This window comes from Austrofundulus limnaeus, unplaced genomic scaffold (genome assembly GCF_001266775.1).
Source record: "Austrofundulus limnaeus strain Quisiro unplaced genomic scaffold, Austrofundulus_limnaeus-1.0 Scaffold765, whole genome shotgun sequence".
NCBI lineage: Eukaryota > Metazoa > Chordata > Actinopteri > Cyprinodontiformes > Rivulidae > Austrofundulus > Austrofundulus limnaeus.
This window is the reverse complement of record NW_013953167.1, coordinates 108,720-115,067: the sequence shown is the minus strand read 5'-3', so window position 1 is coordinate 115,067 and position 6,348 is coordinate 108,720. Positions and strand designations below refer to the sequence as shown.

General features: G+C 36.4%; 2 long non-coding RNA genes across 2 annotated transcripts in view; both read left to right on the top strand.

Moving 5' to 3' along the window:
• Positions 1-473, top strand: part of LOC106532414 (uncharacterized) — a 17,637-nt gene extending 17,164 nt beyond the window's left edge. Inside the window, exon 4 of the long non-coding RNA XR_001312070.1 lies at positions 361-473. This is a non-coding gene — a long non-coding RNA (uncharacterized LOC106532414). The remainder of the gene's footprint in view (positions 1-360) is intronic.
• Positions 474-851: 378 nt separating this feature from the next.
• LOC106532411 (uncharacterized) lies at positions 852-5,577 on the top strand. Its single transcript, XR_001312069.1, has 3 exons — positions 852-919; positions 4,020-4,165; positions 5,086-5,577. It is a non-coding gene; the product is annotated as an uncharacterized LOC106532411 (long non-coding RNA).
• The last annotated feature ends 771 nt before the right edge of the window (positions 5,578-6,348 follow it).

Sequence of the window (6,348 nt, the reverse complement as noted above, 5' to 3'; positions counted from 1 at the left end):
TTATTTTACCTGCTGTATTTAGAACTAGAGAAGTTTTATTTCCTGTGAAAATGCTGCTGTGATTGCTTTAGCTGAAAGCTGCTGAAACGGAGCTGAAAATGTCTAAATTAATACAAGTTAAATTTGAAAAGTTGAAAGAAGCACAAAAAAGCAGAAATTCTGAAATGATCAGAATTAGAGCTGGAAAAAGCAGAAAAAAGCTAAAACTATCCAGTGAACAGAACCAGAACATCTGCAAACAGCAGAGACAGAATCACAGTTTTTTTAAACAATTTCAACACATTTTCTTCCAAAACAACAGAAACACGACTGAACTCAGGGTGGTTCTCAGATCTGTCTCTTCTAATTACGCCCAAACAGAACCAGGTGTTGGACCGGGCCCCTGATGGCCGAGGCGTTAACTCCCCTGTCAATCATCATCATCATCATCATCATCATCATCATCATCAACATCATCATCATCATCATCATCATCGCAGAAGTTCTGTTTGCTTTGCTTCATGTTTCAGACAAGAAATTATGATTTTTATTTATTGTAGCTGTAATCTGACCTGTAATTTAGATTAATCTGAGTTTTATTTAGAATCAAACCTTCAACAAAAATAGTTTTAGTTGTCCTCCTCATTAGCAAAACTTCTCATCAGTAATGTAGTTTTTTAGTTCTCAGCTGTCGTGTCACAGAAAAGATCTGTTAGTTTTTTTAAGCTGTTTGTTGGATTAAAGTGTTAAATTTAAACTAAATGTTCCATAAAATCCATGAATTCAGCTCCAGTTCTGACACAAAAAGCAAATTATGGTCATTTGTTTTAATTCCCTGCAGATGTTTGAAGCTTCTGAAGGACCAGAAAAGAGTTTTTCTGAGTTTCTCTTCGGATCAGATCAGTTCCTGGTTTCTGCTGCCTCTCGTCTCACCTGTCAGGTAGCTCTGAGCTCGTCTTTCTTTAAAACAAGCTGCAGGCCTCTCTGTGATCCTCTACGAACCCTGGCTTCATTTKGTTTTGGTTCTCCTGGGAACGGAGCTAGGCTTCACGTAGAACCTGGATCTGGTCTGGAGCCGTAGTCCAGCTGTGTGGTCTGGTCTGCGGGTGGAGCTCYTCGGGTTATTTCTGGGTTAGAAGGTGGGCAGCTGTGGTTCTGTTCTGGTCCGACCGGAGCAGACGGTGTTAAAGAGAGAACTGATCAGAAATAAAACAGGAATRTTTGACCTCTGATTCAGTTTCCTGTTAGAGCTTAGAGTTTGTTCATCAAAGGTCAATATTTAAAACAAAATATTTACAGAAACACTCCAGCTTCAGCTACTGGCTCTGTCTTCTTATGCTACTTTAGCTGCTAGCTACAGTTCTGTAATAACTGTTAGTTATTAATCTGTCATTTTTAGCTAGTATTTGCCATCTTTGGCTTTTAGCTACTAGCTTTGTGCTACCATTTTATTACTTTTAGCTTCGGCCACCTTTAGCTGCTGATTTKCCACTGTCAGCTGTCCTGCTACTTTTAGCTGTTAGTTATTGAATTGTAATTTTTAGCTGGAATTTGCTATCTCATGGCTGTTAGCTACCATTATGATACCTTCTACTACCCTTAGTTTTTGGGTAAATTTCTGCTACTTTTAGCTACTGTCAGCAGCCATTCTGCTATTTTTAGTTGTTAACTAGCTACAGTTATGTCCTTTCAGCTACCATTTGCTACTTTAATCTGTTAGCTATTTGCTACTTTTACCATCTGTTCTGCATCTTTTGGCTTTCATTCACTCTTTACTACTTTTCAGCTACATTCTATTATTTTAACTGTTAGCAAATATTTCTGTCATTTTGGCTAGCATTTACCAATTTAAGCTATTAGCTACTATTTTAAAACTTTTAGCTTGTAGGTATCTGCTACTTTAAACATCTGTTCTGCAACCTTTTGCTTTTAGCCACTATTTTGCTTCTTTTAACTGTTCTGATCCATTTAGCTTTTAGCTACAATTTTGCTGTTACATTTGTTTTGCTACCTTCAGCTATTGCTTGTGTTTTGCTAATTATAGCCTCAATATCATTTAGTTAAATTTAGCTTTAATAGCTGTTTTGCTGATTTGAACCTTTGCTCTGCTTGTTTTAAGTAATTAGTGTGCATTGCCAATGCAGTGCACACAATTGTGATTCTTTTCCCATCCAAGTCATCTCAACTTTGCCATGCTTCTCCTCCTGCATACTTTGTCCAGAGCTGCCATTGTCATTTCTATCTGTAAAGCCCCTGTGCCAAATGATGGCTTTGCCTTTTGGTGCCGGTACAACTTATAGTTTTTGAAATATTAATGTTTAATAAATTATAATGGCAGTCAATGCAGCCTTGTATTGGTCCAATACTGCCTCCTACTGCATCCACACAATATGGTACTGTACCATAGTTTCATAATATTTAAACTYAGTAGTTCAGTGATTACAATATTAATATGATTGTATTTTGATGTTTTACTGTAATACTGTATTTATGTTGTCCAATTGCTGTAATATATTGCACTTAAGTGTCAATAATTGCATTGGCAAGGTAAACCTTTTCTGTATACATACAATCAAATCCCTGGGATTGTCCTCTGCCACATCTCATATAGTCTCATGATGAGCACTGTGGGCTTTCATGTGGGAGATCAGGGTTCAAATCCAGCTACTGCTACTTTAACAAAAATCTCTGCAAACTTCATATTGTCACAAAATTACCTTAATTACAAACACCTGCTGATGTGACAGGCACAAGCTGGTATAGAAAACACATTTGAACTTGGTCAAAGTTCATTCTGAAAGTCCATTGCCTACAGCTGCCATTGTAATTTCTATCTGTAAAGGTCCTGTGCCAAATGATTGCTATGCCTTTTGGTACCTGTACAACTTGTAGTTTTTCAAATATTAATGTTTAAACTTTATTCCAAATTCATAAAATGGGAGTCAATGGGGCCTTGTAATGGTCCAATACTGCCCCCAGCTGTACTCAGCTTCGTACTGCACCATAGTTTTTTTATATTTAATCTCAATAGTTCAGTGTTTACAATACTAATATGATTGTATTTTGATGTTTTACTATATCATTATCTTAATATTGCTCTATTGTTGTAATATTATGCAGTTTAGTGTCAATAATTGTATTGGCAATGTGGCCTCTTTCTGCACACATACAAACCAACCCCTGCCACCACTATCTGCCACAGCTCCAATGGTCCAGTGGTCAACGCCATGGACTTTCATGTGGGACATCAGGGTTCAAAACCCAGCTAAAGCAACTTTAACAAAAAATCTCTTCAAACTTCATATTGACACACAATTACCTTAATTACAAACACCTGCTGAYGTGACAGGTACAAGCTGGTTTAGAAAACACATTTGAACTTGGTCCCATTTCATTCTGCAAGTCCAATGCTGCAATGACATGCTACATGGCAATGCACACTTGTTTTTACATCGTAAAAACCCTTATCTAGTTAGTTTTAGCTTAAATAATTTTCAGCAGTCATCCTGACAGAAAATCTGGTTCCTTTAGGTTTAGATTCATCTAAATCTTTTGGAGGCCTGTGTTAAAAAACACAAGTAAAATCACAGTGGCCTAACAAGTTTTTAAAAGCTGAACATTGTCTTTAAGGTAAAATAAAATAAAAATAAAACTGACTGTTCTTACAGTAAAACATCACAAACCTCATCCAATAAACATTTTCCCAGCAGTCTGCTTCAGTTTGGTGACTTAAACCAAACCGGCATCCCAACCAGAACCTCTCTGTGGACCAGATCCAGTTTCATTGTGGTTCCATCGACTATTGTTCCTCAAACCTGCTGAATAAAGCGTCTTCACTGAGGGGAAAACCCGTCAAAAACCAACAAATCAAGTCATTGTTGGTGTGTTTGGACTTTAGGAGACGCTGTAATTGTGTTTGAATGTTTGAGGTTAAACATGTTGTGTCATGGTTTACAGGTTCATGTTCTTGTTCTTTCTGCTGCTGTTTTCTTACTTCCTGTTTTATTTTGTAAGGATGTTTCCATGTGGGTTCTGTTCAGGTAGCGTCCCACCAGACTTCTGTTGAAATCAGCGCACCTGCAGCTCATTTGGTGATGAACTCTCAGTGGAACTCTGTAAGCTTCTGAGCTCTGCTGTGTGGACTTTTACAGAAAGATTATTCTTCCAACGTTTGAAAAAGAAAAAGGTAAAACTATCAAATCAGCTGGGGCAACTAGTTAGCTTTCAGCTACTATAGCACCAAGTTTTAGCTCATTGTCTGTTAAATGAACTGCCATTAGCAAAACGTAGTATACTCAAAGTTCATTTTAAAAGGTTTACGTGAGTATAAGTATATCAAGTATACTAAGCACCATGTACTTGTAGTGTACTAGAAAATATACTGATTTAATACTTGTTCGTACTACATTGGAACTTTAAAAAAATTTGATCAAAAGTATACTTTAAGTATACCGTTATGTCTTTTTAAATTCATAAACTTACCAAAAAGTACACTTTAAGTACGTGTCATTATTTATGCAATTTAGTATACTTAATTTTACTTACCATGTACACTGTTACAAGTATATTAGCAGTTTACCAACAAGTATACTTCTTGGACTAAATTGGCCCACATTGAGTTCTTGAAAGTATACTTAGAAGTATACTGAAAGTAATTTTCTAAGTGTACTTTTAGTTTAATCTTGAAATATACTACAAATAAACCAATCTGTGCAAAAATGTACTTTCAATTCACCAAAGTTTATTGGTATTAGTCTAGTAAATATATATTTAAACTTTTAGTATATTTTTAGAACAAGACAAGTATAGTGTAAGATAAACTTGTTTAAGTATATCTCAGATAAGTACATAAAAAGTAAACTGGAAGTATACTCTATTGTTTTCAGTTTAAATTAGTATACTTAAAGGATACTTTCATATACTAGTTTTTGCTAAGTGGGAGTTTGAGACATTTTTGTGTTAAAGTAGTGAATATGAGATGTAAAGGAACATCGTTTCTTTCAAAAAGTTTTATTAAAAATATAATCATGAGATATTTTGCTAACAAACAAGTGGACACCTGAACTTAACGAGCAGGATCGGTGAGGCTGGATGTTTTGCCTTCAGATGGTTGGATAGAACCGGAGACAGATCCACGGATCCTTGGACCAGATGTTTGAAACCTCCACTGGTCCAGCTGTCTTCACCCTCTTCAAATGTGACCGTCAGAGAMACGAGTCAGTCAAATCATCAGTGGTCGGTGACGAGGCTCGTGTTCAGCAGACTGTTTGTAATGTCACTGATGTATTTAAAGAAGATCCAGACCACGGGACGGTCCAGAGACCAGCAGGGTCGGAGCTGACTCAGTCTCCAACTGGATCTGTGGTTTTACTGTAAGTTCCCCAAACTAAAGTATTTTTATTATTAACTGTAGAAMCTTTCCATCATATCACCAGAACAAATATGTATAAAAAATCTGATTTTTAAATTTTAGACATGTTCTTTAATGCTGCAAGACAACAAAACTCTTTGTGCTCATCTTATTTAAACACATTCAGACAGGTTTAAATGACCAATCATTATTTTATACTGTTTACATGTTTTATTCTAGTCAAAGACTTGAGCCTAAAAACTGATCTTTATGTAAATGAAGCCAATAAACTGAAAAAACCCAGCTTTTATTAAAAGTGAAGATGATGGCTGGTAACTGCAAAATGTGTTGGATTCTGACTGAAACACTTTGACTTGGGACTTGATTTAGAACTAGAACATCTTGACTTGGATCTTAACTTGGGACTTAGGACTGGAATGACTTGGCTTACGACTTGGCTTGGAACAAAAAAACTTATCTTTAGACTTAGTACTTCTTTGTCTTGATTTGAGACTTGAATAGGGACTTGAATGTCTTGGGACTTGGCAGTTATCAGACAAATTTTAGACATTTGGACTTTCAATGCTAGAGGCATAGTTGTGATTCACAAAAAACGTGTCAGTCTCAGGTGAGTCAGTTTCAGGTGAATCAGTTTCTGGTGAATTAATTTCAGGTGAGTCAATTTCAGGTGAATCAGTTTCAGGTGAATCAATTTCAGGTGAGTCAGTTTCAGTTAAATCAGTTTCAGGTGAATCAGTTCCTGGTAATTTTTTTCAGGTGAGTTAGTTTCAGGTGAGTCTGTTTCTGATGAGTCAGTTTCAGGTGAATCAGTTTCTGGTGAGTCAGTTTCAGGTGAGACAGTTTCAAGCGAATTAATTTCAGGTGAATCCGTTTCAGGCGAGTCAGTTTCAGTTGAATCAGTTTCAGGTGAATCAGTTCCTGGTAATTTTTTTCAGGTGAGTTAGTTTCAGGTGAGTCTGTTTCTGATGAGTCAGTTTCAGGTGAGACAGTTTCAAGCG